Source organism: Callithrix jacchus, chromosome 22 (assembly GCF_049354715.1).
Source record: "Callithrix jacchus isolate 240 chromosome 22, calJac240_pri, whole genome shotgun sequence".
Classification (NCBI taxonomy): domain Eukaryota; kingdom Metazoa; phylum Chordata; class Mammalia; order Primates; family Cebidae; genus Callithrix; species Callithrix jacchus.
Window position 1 is genome coordinate 13,984,974 of NC_133523.1, and position 15,574 is coordinate 14,000,547.

At 45.3% G+C, this 15,574-nt stretch overlaps 1 protein-coding gene and 1 long non-coding RNA gene across 6 annotated transcripts in view; one reads left to right on the top strand and one right to left on the bottom strand.

Moving 5' to 3' along the window:
- Positions 1-15,574, bottom strand: part of BRD4 (bromodomain containing 4) — a 96,158-nt gene that overhangs the window by 40,270 nt on the left and 40,314 nt on the right. The gene's annotated exons all lie outside the window — the stretch shown is intronic.
- On the top strand, positions 6,290-10,796 carry LOC118150235 (uncharacterized). Of its 3 annotated transcripts, XR_008478726.2 has the most exons (4): positions 6,396-6,547; positions 7,505-7,859; positions 7,942-8,120; positions 10,618-10,796. It is a non-coding gene; the product is annotated as an uncharacterized LOC118150235 (long non-coding RNA). The 3 variants fall into 3 exon arrangements; XR_008478727.2 differs by having other exon boundaries at positions 6,290-6,397; positions 7,505-8,120; XR_013530737.1 differs by having other exon boundaries at positions 7,505-8,120.

The following is a 15,574-nucleotide window of genomic DNA, read 5'->3' on the forward strand; positions in this document are numbered from 1 at the left end:
GCTCGATCTCAAAGCTCTGGAAAAGAAAAACAGTTCATGCTCTCAACATGGATAATGTGGAGACCACCAGACTGTCACTTGCTCGGGCAACAGGTCCTAACATGCCTTGCCCTGGGACTCAGCGGCTGAGGTGGCATTTTCCCAAGTGATTAGGGAACACTTAGGGGTGAATACTGTGGAGGAGAAGGGCAGGGCTGCTCTGGCCATGGACGGGGAGAGGGATTTGCACTGACCTAGAGGGACAGGGCAGCATCTCTGAAGAAGGGACAGAGAATGAGACCGGAGGGGAGGAAGAGTGTGTTCACTTCTGTGGTGGGGGAAAGGCAGGCAGTGGCAAGAGAAGGCATGCCTGGCACAGTTAACAGGAGACAACATTTTCAAAGTTTTCCATTGAAAAGATTAAAAAATGCTGCTCCCTCTCCATTTTCATACTGACTTGTAGCCATTAAAAGCAGGGACCACCATTCACCATGTTAAGAGCTACCTGAAGGTCAAGGGAAAGGAAAAAAATTTTGCTTATTGTTTCCAATCCAAAGAAGGCTACATGTTTGAACTGGATGTCCTATTTTTTGTATCTACCTCCAATAGATAGATATCATGTTCTCAGTGTAGAAGAAAAGGATGAACCGAGGTGAGACAAGACCATGGTTCCCAAACTGAGTACCCAGGTGCCATGGGGATGTCATGGTAAACTCAGATGGCACTGCAGGAAGTATAAGCACAAGGCAATTGATCATTTCAACATCAGATTGCATTATATTCCTTTCAACAATGTCATAGCCTACAACACTTTGTGATCAGCAGTCGCTATAATAAAAAACAAAGATCGCCTGGGTGCAGTGGCTCATGCCTGTAATCTCAGCACTTTGGGAGGCCAGGGCAGGTGGACCACCTGAGGTCAGGAATCTGAGACCAGCCTGGCCAACATAGCGCAACCCTGTCTCTACTAAAAATACAAAAAACAAACCCAGGCATGGTGGTTTGCATCTGTGGTCCCAGCTACTTGGGAGGCTGAGGCAGGATAACTACTTGAACCCAAGAGGCAGTTTGCAGTGAGCCAACATGGCGCCACCATACTCCAGCCTAGGTGACAGAGTGAGACTCCACCTCAAAAAAAAACAAACAAAAAAAGCAAAAGTCATATAAAAATATATAAAAATCAACATTAACAGGAAACACAGCTAGGGACATGCAACCTGGTTGAGGTTTGAGGATTTCGGTGGTGTCCAACAGGCAGACACATCCTATTAGAAAGTAACTATGGGCTGGGCACAGTGGGTCACACCTGTAATTCCAGCACTTTGGGAGGCTGAGGCAGGTGGATCACTCAAGGTCAGGAGTTCGAGACCAGCCTGGCCAATCTGGTGAAACCCCGCCTCTACTAAAAATACAAAAAGCCAGGAATGGTGGTACACGCCTGTAATCCCAGCTATTCCAGAGGCTGAGGCATGAGAATCACTTGAACCCAGGAAGCAGAGGTTGCAGTGAGCCGAGACTGCGCCACTGCACACCAGCCTGGACAACAGAGTGAGACTCTGCCAAAACAAAAGTAACTATTGGTTATGTAAGGATAATATATTCTTATGTTTTTTCAGACAGCTACACAGTTGAGACATTGGTACTTATTCTGTTGCTTGTGCTTAACCACCTAATAAACAAAACTGTTGGCTATTTCCTTTGGCCTATGAGTATCATAGAAAAAAAAAACTGAGATGTTTAAAGATGTTGTAAGCCAAGAAAGTTTGAGAACCTCCAGGTTAATATAAGTAAAAATGTAGATTTTCCCTCTAAATTCGTAGACCTCTGATTAAGCATGCCTGTTTATAAGGATGTTCTTTGCAATCATACTATTTAAGTGAATTTTGGGAAAATTTTAGGGATAGTACTTAACAGAGAATACAACTGCAATGTTTCGTAACTTTGAACAGAAAAAAAAATGGTTTCCTTGGATGTTAAAATCTGGTCAATAGTCCAGACAAATTAGAAATCTAAAGATGCAGAAAACGAAAAATCCAAAACAAGTTCAGAAAGTTTGAACGCTTTCTGCAATGATGAAGTTTCTACTTGCAAAGTGGATGGCAGCAACCCTCTTCATTGGCATCCTCCAACAAGTCACAGTTCTCTTTATCGCCTACCCCAATTAGCTCCTATCCTTTGACAGGGTTTTCAGGGTCTCCAGATAGGCTTTGTTCTGAGCCCACTCATCACAAAGAAGCCTAGCCTAAAGTAACCTTTTCCCAGACCAGGAAAGGAGATTAGAAAGCAGGATAGAGATAGATACAGACATGCAGGGCAGGCTTAGTTCTGGGCCTCTGAAGGCAAGCCAGAGAGGAAAAGAGAAAGACCACAAACAAGTGCCCAGAATCTGCTGATTGCTAGAGATTCAGTTCCCAGTTCCAACCATCATAAGTCACTGAGAAAACCAAGTGGGTTGGGACCAGCTATATTTTGCATTTGTGGTTCTGAAGTCCTGGCCTCCCAGTGGGCCTCCTGAAACCCAGTGATCCTACCTCCATTCTGCCTGGTCTGTTCAGACTCACCCGTCTACTAAAGTGACAGAGCACACAGGCAGAGAGATGCCAGGGAAGGCAGGAACAGTCGCCAAGATGATGGCTGGTTAACAGGCTTTCTTAATTCTCCCGTAAAATATGGTGATCACACTTAGCACAGATTTACACAAGCCATCCTCACACAAACATGCACTAGGGCCTAGCTGAGCTCCACAGTAGGTACCTGTCACTTCCTAGGCTGATGTTGTTATCTGGCACTTCATCTATACTGGCTTCGTTATCCACACAGCAACCCTAAAGCGCAGGCTGTGACTTCATCATCTTCATCATCATCCGCATGGTGACAGAAGCAGAGTGGATGGTGGCCTGGTTGGCTGCACATCACTTGGAGCAGCATGTGCTTCAAGTCTTCTGCTCAGCAGCTGCCTCCACTCACCAAGCACAGTGGCAACACCTACAAGGGGCAGAGGCTCATCACCCTACACTGGTCTTTGGCTTGGACTGTAGCACCATACTTTGCTGTACACATCAGTGGCCTGCCTTCCCCACAGAAGTGAGTGCCATGTGGCCCATAAGCTGGGTCTTAAGTCAGACTTCCAGTAGTAATATTTCCAAAGAATTTCATCTTCATAAACAAATCAGAGCTGAGACCACGTCCTGCAGCACCTGACCATCTGCCTGCAATGAGACATACCCCATGTCATAGGCGAAATCTAAAACATACCATTCTCCTGAAGCTATGAGGTATGGGAGCAAGGAGAAGGGACACCAAGTTATCATTTATGCTTCCCAAGCAATAAGATGCCTGCAGGGACATGGCTTAAATTTGTTTTATTCCATACAGAGTGCTAGCCAATGCCAACTGACTACAGTCCCTTATGAAATCACAAGGTCACAGTCGCACATAACCTTCAGGTAGAGGAGGTCACCTCTCTACTGCTCCAAGGCTCTTGTATAAACAAGTATTTGTGGAGAATGCTAGATTGTGCCCAGGGACAAAAACAAGGGGATGAGAGACCCTGACTGGTAAAAACCTGGTAATTTCTCAATACTATTCATTTACAGCAATTTACATCTTACATCTTATCTTGTCCTAGAAACTTCTTTGCTGAAATGCTGGTTACACAACATCAATATCAGAAGGTCTATTCCCCTCCTAGGCACTAGAGCGGCGGCTACTTCAAATTCATGACGGCAGCCCTGTTTAATTGTGCAATCTGTGTCAGTGGGGAAGCACAAACAGGATTACTTTTCCATCTGACCGGCTCAGGCAGCTGGTGAGAACAGCACTCATGTCATCAGCCAGACTGCGCTGCCTGGAGCCGGGCCAGTGGCCGTGGGCGGAGGCAGCTCTTAGAAGCCTTAACTCTCCTTCATGCAGCGTGTACACACCCTGCCCCCAACCCCTTGGACCAGCCAAGTGGTGGGGCCCCATTACCTCTGACTGTGCAGTACCACAGACCCTGCAGCTTGCCTTGAATCAGGCAAGCCAAGGCAGAGATATACCAGCCTTCCTGCTAAGGGAGAGTGTAAGCCACACTCATGCTCTCTGTCCCCCACTGGAGGGGACACAGGCACACAAGGACCTTGAAGCCAGGAGGATCAGGAAACTGGGCAGGCCACAATCCCACCAACCAGAATTCCAGTCTCTCTGCTTTAGAAACTCATCACCAGGCTAATTAAACTAGGAGCACTGAAAATGCTGCACCAACTTTTCCCTGCAAAAGTTGCCAGCAGCTGGAGGGACAAGTGGCTCAGGTACAGTGAAAGGTTTCATTGTTACATGTGGGTTATGTCATGTTGCTGATGGTTAAATCTGGGTGGATGGATTCGTGAATGTACAGTGTTCCTGTGAAAAGCATGCAGCAAAACCAAAACAAAACAAAACCTTGACATGGACAGGATCAAAACTTTTCGGTAGGCCGGACATGGCTCATGTCTGTAATCCCAGAATTTTGGGAGGCCAAGGCAGGTGCACTGCCTGAGCTCAGGAGTTCAAGACCAGCCTGGGGAACACAGTGAAACCCCGTTTCTACTAAAATACAAAAAAATTAGTGGGGCATGGCAGCATGCGCCTGTAGTCCCAGCTACTCAGGAGGCTGAGGCAGGAGAACTGCTTGAACCCAGGAGGCAGAGGTTGCAGTGAGCCAAGATCTCACCAGTGCACCCCAGCCTGGTCGACAGAGGAAGACTCTGTCTCCAAAAATAGAAAAAAAAAAAAAACAAACTGTTGGGTTAAAACATATTCCAGCAGGGGCAGACTAGGCTAACTTTTCCTATAAAGGACCAAAGAGCAAATACCATCAGCAGTGCAGGACAAACTGTCTGTTAAAATAGTCCATTCTGGCATTATAACATTAAAGCAGCCACAAATAATCCTGAAACAAATGAGCCTCACTGTGTGCCAATAAAACTAACTGGCCTGCAGGCCATAGTTTGCAGCCCATTCCACAGATTTCTCGGCTTTGTGAAGGGGAGAGAATGTGATGTTACATTAGAAAAGCAGAATGCAAAATTACAAATGAAATTAGGTAATGATGCCAGCTGGGTGTGCACGCAGACCTACAGAATGAAGCCGGAGGTGATGGCAGGTGTGTAGATGACACCACCAACTTACAATGAAGACCAACCAACCACCCAGCACAAATGTAAAAACTACTCAGTCTCTATGCAATCTATCCCCTTTCACAAGCCCCTACTGGCCTTTTGGTGTCTGTCTACTTCTACCTGGTTGAGCTGGCCCTCCAGGCATTACACCTAGCCAAATTAAAGGCTGAAAGATTATGACAGAAATATGTCATTAATTCAAACTATGCATTTATGCATTCTCACTGACTCAGTTGTGCCCTTCACAGGTAAAAGTGACATTTTCTCCTGGTTGCCTCTTAGCCATTACCATGGCTGGGCGTAGTGGCTCATGCCTGTAATCCCAGCACTTTGGGAGGCCAAGGTGGGTGGATCACGAGGTCAATGGTTTTAATGACCAGCCTGACCAACATGGTGAAATCCCATCTCTACTAAAAATACAAAAATGAGCCAGGCATGGTGTGTGTGCCTGTAATCCCAGCTAAATGGGAGGTTGAGGCAGGAGAAATCGCTTGAACCCGGGATCCGGTGGTCATAGTGAGCTGAGATCGAGCCACTGCACTCCAGCCTGGGCAACAGAGTGACTCTCCATCTCAGGAAAAAAAAGCCATTACCCCATCTCCTTTATCTGCCTTCACTTTACACCTTTTTAATTATCATCTTTTCAACAGAGCTGGTGTGGGGGATGTGGCACTGAGATTCATCTGCACCATGTCAATCACAGCTGGACATGCTGGCACACACAGTCCTACTAAGCTCTGGGGAGGCTAAGGCTGAAGCATTGCTTGAGCTCAGAAGTTCGAGGCTGCCGCCACTGCACTCCAGCCTAGGCAACAGAGTAAGACTCTGCCTTTAATAATAATAAATAATTATGAAACACAATATGACATGACTCTAAATTTATGGATTGAAACCATGCTTTGAGAGAGACTCCAAGATGGCCAGAGACCAATGCCTATCACAATGTGGGGGCTGGCAGTGAGCTGGGCACTTCACTCTGCTTAAGATGGGTGTTTTCTAGGAGGAAGAAAACAGAGGGACACATTGGAGAATGAAAGACTCTACAAAGGCAGCAAGAGTGGGGAGGAAGTTTGCTTCTTAGCACAAATAATTAAAATGAGAGGAATGTTTAAGAGTGAAAAACGGGTTTAAACTCAGTCTTGGGCTGCCCCTGGTGTCGATCAGAACATTTCTCAGGATGACATCACACTGGTCTTCTGGAATTTTCCCATTTCAAACAAAAGCATAAGAACTAAGCTCATAATCCTCATTTAAATTTAAAACTATATGCCAACTTCCAGGTAAGTGGTCAAGATCATGCCCTTTGGGGATCTGGGAAGCCAAGAGGGAGACAAGTGAAATGCAAATGATAATCTGTATGGTTCATGACAACACTGCCGGGGGCAGAAATGTTCCAAAACACACCAGCTTAACCCACAGGCCTGTTACGTGTAAGTGGAAACAAAACTGAGCTCCTGAAACAGACCCACAAGTGGGAAAGGTGACATTTCAATCAACTGCTCTAAATTTCACCCACTGAGAAGCAGCCTGGATGAGTAAGCAAGAGTGTATCATGCCTCTAAGTTTCTTCTCAAAGCAGCAAAGCAGCTGCTGGCTGACTCAAGTTGTCTCTGGAACCTGCCTACACTCATTGGGGACACAAAAGGGCACAGGGCTAGCACAAGTGTTTCTAGAGACACCATAACCCAATACACCCAGCAACATTTTAACCATGACCACCAAGAGCCCCTGCTGGGTGGGAAAGCCAAACTAGACCTTTGATGGCCACGAGGAGAGATGGAGCCATGCCAAGAAGCCAGGAACACACACTGACTCAGGGCGCAGAGATACTGGAGCCTGGGTATCTCGATGAAGAGGTGACGTTAATCTTTTCTTCAATGATACTACCCTGGGCACTTCATTGTAATTTTAAAAGAAAGATCTGGAAAAAAGGTTATACCAGTCAGTATCCAGACACTCAAGAAGTGCCTTCAGGCAAGATGACTCTTCTCATCTTGCCCTCACCACTCACCAGGTACAGAATCCAATCTATGGGGATCAGGAAGAGGAAGGGCATGGCTTTTTTTTGTGGGGGGAGAAAAGGGAACACACAGAAAACTACGCTAAATTAACATCAGAGCTTCCAGCTTCCAAAGACCCTCAAGTTCCTGACTGACAAAGTAGGAACTGAAGACTGATCCAAGGCCCAAAGATGACCAGTCAGTGAGAGCTGACACTGTCTCAATTGCTGGATTTATATCTGATCCACACCCCCAAGGGTACACAAAAGGCCATTCCTACATCTTTACAGAAGCCTTTGATGGTCAGTGCGGTCCTAGGGAAATAGGCCAAGGGGTCCCCACCTTCCAGGCAATGTTAACCTCACTTTCACCCTTCCCTTTCTTCAGGTAAAAGCAAGCCATCCAGATAACTCCCTTGATGCACTGCTGGGAGGCCTTCTTGCAGACTGAGTACATCATACAAGAAGCAGACACATCCAGCGTCTACTCTGAATCAGCTGCAGAGGAATGCTTGGATGTAAATGGCTGTCACCCTCTCATCTCAGTAACTTTCAGAATGTAAAAGCAGCAGAATGAAATGAAACTTACACCATTTCAGATGAGAACAGCTAAGGAAGCAAAAAACTTGGCAGGGATCTATCGCTTCATGAGAACCATGTTCTTGTCTGCCTTTAATTCCACTCTAACTTCCACAAAATAAATAGCCCACAGAAGTCAAGCCCCTCAACTCTCACCCTGACAGGTGAGTGTATGAGGTGCTGGAGAGAAAAGACACACAGCGTGCCTCATCTCCTCACTGTGCGCACCCTTCCTCATGTCTCCAGCGTTTGCAGGCTGCAGCCACTCGCAGAGCAGCCCTGGGTGCTGTGCCCCAAGGGATCCTCAGGTGCAGCCGAACTGGCATCTTGCAGACTCAGAGTCCATCATACTACCTAAGTTTACTCCCCTGCAGATGTGGCCAGCTTGTCCTTTGAGTTCACTGAGGAGTAACATCCACTTACTGGTAAGGAACTTTCCGACCAACAGAAACCAAAACCCAGGGCAGTGACTATCACACTCCCATGGAACCTGTAGCACTCCCTAGGAATGCCTCATCACCTTTCTACTAAAAATGTGATTAAGTTCAGGAGTTCAAGTCCAGACTGGGCAACATGACAAAACCATCTCTGCCAAAAATACAAAAAATTAGTTATTTTTTTGTATTTTTGGCAGAGATGGTTTTGCACACCTGTGGTCCCAGGTATTCTGGAGGCTGAGGAGGAAGGATGGTGCACACCTGTGGTCCCAGGTACACTGGAGCCTGGGAGACAGAGCCGAAAATGTACCACTGCACTCCAATTTAAGTGACAGAGACAGACCCATGTCAAAAAACAAACAAAGGGAAGAAATATCTAAGGATGTAGAAATAAGGTGCATCAGATAAAGCTTTAGACTAGGGTCTAGCACACAGAATGAAAGAATAAAAGAAAACATGCACATCCCTGAGTAGAAAAAAGATGGCAAGATAAGATATCTTTGGCTAATTTTTATTATTACTTTATATATGTTTTTTCCAACTCCATGAAATACCTTGTATATAATTATCAATCAGAAACCAAGGGGAAAAAATACTTTAAAAGGAGGACTTAAATGGCCAGGGATGGGTGGGGGCCCAAGGCACAGCAGGAGAGACACATGTCTTAGTTAGGTGCCCACTCTGAGTTTAGTAACTGCTTTGGGGGCGTGTGTGGGGAGTCAGAGAGCAACATGAGGCCCACGGGCCTTCCCCAGCTTCCTAAGTCATTCCTAGGTTCTCTCAGATGCCATGCTACGCTTGCCTTGTCCAGGGAGGGAGCCATATCAAGCAGGTGCCCCATCCCTCCCACCAGTTCTTCCCATGCCTCTGTCCGTCTATGGACCCATGGCCAAATGCCAGACAGAAGGGGGCAAAGGTTTTTCCTCAGGTATCCAGCAACACATATCAGTACAGTCCCCTCCACACCAAGCAGATGAGGAAAGCAGTAGAGCTCCTTCCCTGAGCTGGCCTAACACAGAGGAGCCAGAATGGTGCTACGGCAAGGCCATAATCAGGCACCGTGGTATCACAGGGTGGAGGCCTTATTAGCACAGAAGATGAGAAAGAGACTTCAGCAGCATAGACAGGGAAGTAAGAGGGGGATCAGGTGCAGGACATGAGAGAGGAAGGTGGCTGGTGCATGGAAGAAGTGGAACTCCATACTTGCACATTTGTGCATATCCAACGGAAATCTAATGTGGGCTACTCAGGCTATTTTAAATTTTCTGGGAGCCACATTAACAGAGAAAAGTAGGTAAGCTTACTAGTATATTTCACTGAACTCAACATATCCAAAACACCATTTCGACATGTAAATGTGTAACCTTTTTTCTCCCCACTAAATCTGTGAAATCTACGTGTGCATGCCCCACAGTCACAGCACAATTTGGGTGCTTTTTTTTTTTTTTTAACACGGAGTTTTGCTCTGTCACCCAGGCTGGAGGGCAATGGTGCGATCTTGGCTCACTGCAATCTCCCCCTCCTGAGTTCAAGCAATCCTCCTGTCTCAGCCCCCCAGTGGCTGAGATTACAGGCACCCGCCACCATGCCGGGCTAATTATTGTATATTTAGTAGACACATGGTTTCACCATGTTGACCAAGCTGGTCTTTAACTCCTGACCTCAGGTGATCCACCCACCTAGGCCTCCCAAAGTGCTGGGAATACAGGCGTGACCCACCATACCTGGCCTCGGGTGCTAAATTTTTATGCAAAATATGTGATCTGCATTTAGATTCCATAAAACTTGCAGCTAAAAAAGTAGATTCACATACCCAAGGTATCCCCAACACATCTGGATATTTTTCATTAACTGAGCATCAATTTTGAAAATTAATTAGAACTTAATTAAAGTAATTCATTTCCTCAGTAGCACTAGCCACATTTTTGATGCTCAAAAGACACAAGGTTAGTGCTGACCTGTGAAAATCTACAATGTTTCACTGGCTAGGAGGGGAAGGGTAGGCATTTAAAAAACTCCACTCTGGGGCCACAGGGATGGGGAATACTACACATTCAGGATGGTTAGACCCCAGTTTCACACCCACCACGTTCACCACCCACAAGCCCGCCTGTGCTTTAAATCAACCTGCTCAACTAAATATACCTATTTAAGAGAAAATATTAACATAGCATTACTATTAACACATTGCCTGTGATGTGTGAACCTTTGTGAATGGGGGAAACACATGGGAACTATCAACACGGGATACAATCATTGTTGAGTTTCCCGTATGCAAAAATATTTATGGAGTTTTAGAGAATAGTATCTTTATTCTTTTTTAAAAAAATAGTAAAAACTTTAATAATCTCATGGTAAAAATAAATGTAACAAAATTTACCACTTTAACAATTTTTTACTGCATAGTTTGGTGGCATTAAGTACATTTACACTGTTATGCAACCATGATACAGAACCTTTTAATTTATGTATTTTTTGTTTTAAGACAGGGTCTTGCTATGGTACTCAGACTGCTCTCAAACTCCTGGGCTCAAGAAATCTTCTTGCCTAAGCCTCCCAAAGTGCTGGGACTATAGCTCAGCCACCACACTGGGTGCTTCAGAACTCGTTCACCTCATAAAACAAACTCTGTACCCCATATATCCATTAAATAACTGGCAACCACCATCCTACTTTCTGTCTCTATGAAAAGTGATTCCTATTGGTACCTCGAGTGAGTGAAATCATACAGTATTTGTCCTTTTGGGGTTGTCGTATTTCACTTGGCATGATGTCTTCAAAGTTTATCCACATCGTAGCACCTCTGAATTTCTTTCTTTTTTTTTTTTTTTTAAAGAGAATCTCTCCCTTTGTCACCCAGGCTGGAATGCAGTGGTGATATAGGCTCACTGCAACCTCCACCTCCCAGGTTCATCAATTCTTGTGCCTCTGCATTCTTGAGCAGCTAGGACTAGAGATATGTGCCACTACGCCTGGCTAATTTCTGTATTTTTAGTAGAGATGGGGTTTCACCATGTTGGTCAGACTGGTCTCAAACTCCTGACCTCAGGCGATCTGTCGCACCAGGTCTGAATTTCATTCCATTTTAAGGCTGATTATGATCAATACTTCACATTTTGCCTACTTACCCATCCATCAATGGACATGAGTTGCTTCTATAATACCTTTTGGCTACTGTACATAGTGCTGCTATGAACATGGTCATACAAATCCATGTTCCGGTCTCTGCTTTCAAAACAGAACGTCCTGAACAGATGTTTGCTGAAGTACATAGAGTTACTATCACATCTGCAACTTTGAAAGGATTTATGGGGGTGCTGGGAAGGATCACCTAAGGCTAGGAGTTCTAGGCTGCGGTGAGCTATATAATCTGCACTCCAAACTGGATGACAGAGCAAGACCCTGTCTCAAAAAATAAGTAAGTAAGTAGGTGAGAACCGAAACACAGGATCCAGTTATAAACTTGGACAATTACCCATCAAAAATCAGCTCCTACCCAGAAGCTGTTTAAGAGGCACAGGCAGAATTCACCCGGAACTACAGACACTGCCCTAAGCCCATCCATACCCTCTGCTGGCTTCTCCTGCTGGTGTGCAGATAACAGAACAGCTTCATAGTCTTCCCTTGTTCTTACCAAACCAGCCGAGCAGCTGGTGCTACAAAGGCTGGTGTGTTGCCCACCAGACATGCAGGGCTGCTGAAAGGAGGAAGTCAACGCCCGAGGGTGGCCACTAAGCAAAGTGATGGGTGCCTGCCCCAGCAGATGGAGGAGGGCTGAGTTCTGAGCAGACTACTCTGTGAATGGCATGAACGAGCTTTTTCACTGGCACCAGAGAGAGAACACGCAACAGTACCATCTGCTGAAGGGAGGGAAAGGTCAGAGGAGCAGGCACCGACTCCTTAGCCCTCCACAGCCACCAGGTCTCCACTGTGCCAAGGTGGCTGCTACAGGCAAGCCCCCTCCTCCGCCTCTGAACATGAGAGCTAAACAAAGTCAGGTACAGTTTCTTGGTTCATTACCCAGGGAAAGACTACAGAGCCATATTAGAAATGCTTCATGTCTTTTACCTCTGGTTGCCTTTGTTCAGCACCCCCCACTTCCTGGCCCAGGCCCCACAGGTCTGTTTCTGGGTTCTGACAACTAGTGCCCTGAGGCAGAGGCCAGGCCCAGAAGAGAGAATCTAGGCAAGCTTGAGATGTTTCTCCCATGACCTTTCCAAATGATTCCAGTAGAAAGCTAGGCTCCTTAGCTACTTAAAAATCAGAAAATAGATGGGTATTACTTCCCTACTCAAAACCACTCTCATGGTAGCTAGGTTAGTGCAAAAGTAATTGCTGTTTTGGTAAAAAACAAAAACAAAACAAAACCGCAATTACTTTTGCACTACCCTAACAGATCTGATAAAACCAGGAGAATGGAAGCTAGGAAAGGCCCGGAGAAGTGTGCTTGTAAGAACATTAAAGCCCCCAGCGTCTGGGTTCTGCCCACAGGGCACCACCCACAGTCAGGTCCCTGCCTGCACAGACAGGAAGGAAAAGAGGGGTACTTCACAGGGTGCTAAAGCCTCTCAGCAAGGGGCTTAAGTCAGGGAATGCTTTCCAACAAAGCAGCCTGAAGGGCAAGGTGTAATTCACATTTTTGTTTTAGTTCTTAGAGAGGTTTGGTTTCAAGGCAGGACAGACACATAAAAACCATTTGACTCCCTTAGGCTTAAGGGTGGGGCAGGGGCCACAGGCTGGGCACATGAACCCCTAATGACAGAGGTGTACGTTACTTTTGAAACGCAGAAAATGAAATCCCTAAGGACTATAGTGGGGATACACGGGGGATTAAAAAGAAGCTCCCATCTAGCACTCCCTCCTGCCCAAATGACATTTAACACCGACAGTAAGCTGACATGTAGATTATTAGAAGTGTATTCGAAGCCAATGTTAAAAAGTTAGTACTGGACCATTTCAATTCTCTTCAAAACACAGCACTGACTTATAATGGAGTTTTGGGGTGCCTCCACTAATCCTGTTACCACATTAGAAAACAAAGATAGAGGCCGGGCGCGGTGGCTCTCGCCTGTAATCCCAGCACTTTGGGAAGCCGAGGCGGGTGGATCACCAGGTCAAGAGATCGAGACCATTCTGGTCAACTTGGTGAAATCTGTCTCTACTAAAAATACAAAAAATTAGCTAGGCATGGTGGTGCGTGCCTGTAATCCCAGCTACTCAGGAGGCTGAGGCAGGAGAATTGCCTGAACCCAGGAGGCGGAGGTTGCGGTGAGCCGAGATCACGCCATTGCACTCCAGCCTGGGTAACAAGAGCGAAACTCCCGTCTCAAAAAAAGAAAGAAAGAAAACAAACATAGAATTTGTTCCCTTGGCGTTCACTGGTTGCCATAGAAATAGCATCAAAATGCATTATATTTTCAGGTGAAGAAATTCATCATGGGTGCTGAAAAAGAAAAACTCTCATCAAATCCACTACAAACTCAAACCTCTTTAATAATAAATGGGTTCAAGTATATACCCAGAACAACACCCAAACAGATGTGTTCCAGGCCTGGGGAAGCAATTTCATTCATTTCAAGATACAAAACACCAACCCACAGAAAGATGCTCTAGGCAAACAGCTTATCTGGCCAGGTTGGGACTCTGCCTCAGATGGTAAAGCTTCACAACACATACAGCCGCTTCTCAAAGCCCGCAGTTTTCACATTTCCAGGTTGTTCCATTCTTGTACCCATATGTATGAAAACATAAGTGTAGCCCCCTTCTTCCTCATAAACACAGGCTCCCTCATGAGTTGGGTTCGCTATCTCTAGGGGATGACGTACAGGCTATTATAAATTTGATTTCAACCCAAGGAAAACATTTGAGACGTTTTAATAATAAGCGTTTGTTATAAATGAAAAAGAAAAAAGTCTGTTTCATTAAAGAGGTAGATGGCATTTTTTTTACTGGTCCCAGATGGAAAAAAGTGGATTTAATGGCACTTCGGATCCTGCAAAACTCCCAAGTCGATGGGTAATTTTAACTGTGACCTGATCATTGTTTATCACCCACCATCACCACCCCCATCCCCTTTCCTAACATGTGTCTACTGGGCCTGATTCTGACCTGCTATGCCTCAGGAATGGGTCTATAAGGAGATGCTGTTCCGGTGAAGAACAGACTGCAAATTGGCTCTTGGTTGAGGCTAGCCAAGCAGCAGGTGCCTGAGGATGACTCAGTATTCCCATCATTTGAAGTGTTCCCGGTTTAGGTGAAAACATTGGGAGGTCTGACTCATCCTACTACATATCTTGGGAGACCGTGGGTTCAGGAGATTCAACACAAAGACATCTGCCCTTGTGGGTTCACAGGGACAGAGAGACAATCAAGAATGAAAATAACTAAAATTAGGACATTGTAAACACTATGGAAAAAAGAAATGTAGGCAGCAGATGGGATGGAGCTTTTAAAATTCATATTCCTTATGACTTCCACAAGTGAGGCTCTGTAGTTCCTAATCTCTTCTCATTGCCTCCATATTATGCATTAAACAGGATGGCAGTCAACCCAGAGAATACATTTTCTCCACGGGAACATCTCATTCATGTGCAAATTGCTCTAAAGGTGGTTCCCCTGATATATAACTATTTTGAACACAGGGGCTTGGGCTTTCTTAAAACCACAGCTTCCATTTGGTGATAGCATCTTTATACTATTATCTTTAAAGATAATGAGAAAGGACTGAATTTACCTTTGAGAATGTACATATAAAAAGAGCAGCTCATTAAGCCAATCCCATACAACTTTAGTAGTTCACATGCCTTACTCCTTTGCCTAGACATTGATCATAACAAACTTATGTCCATTTCCGAGACAAATGAAGGTTCAGTCATCCTTGACTCTACCCTTCAGGCAGGTTATAATGACAGCAACCGCTAGGTTTACACTGTAACAGCCAGAAGGATGTTAATTCCTTCCAGCATACCAGTTATTTTGCTAGGTAGTAACAAAATGATTAGCTAAATAAATTGTAAGCAGTGCTGAATGACAGCCACTCAGCTCATCAACGTCACATTTTTCATTTTACAAATATGTTCCACCTTTAATTGGGAAAGCAAGCCAAAAGGAGACCCCCTAGTTATCACAACATGCCACCATGCTTAATGATCCCACCCTGATCTTCTCTGTATGCTGGGAATTCTCAGAATTTACATAGTTCCCACAGGTCAAGGCAAAAGAGCTTCATTTCACAGCCACCTGGAGGTGCTTTCATGACACTATGGCTGCAGACTCAGATGACTTATCTATGCCCCCAAGGGTCTCTCTCAGCTGCTGGAAATGCTGGACCCAGAAGCCCTTGGCACTAATTTGGACCACACAATGGACTATGGGAAAAGCTGCCTGCCTAAGAGGGCATTGTGAGCAAATGAGAAAACCTCTGTAAATGTTTCTTTAAAAAG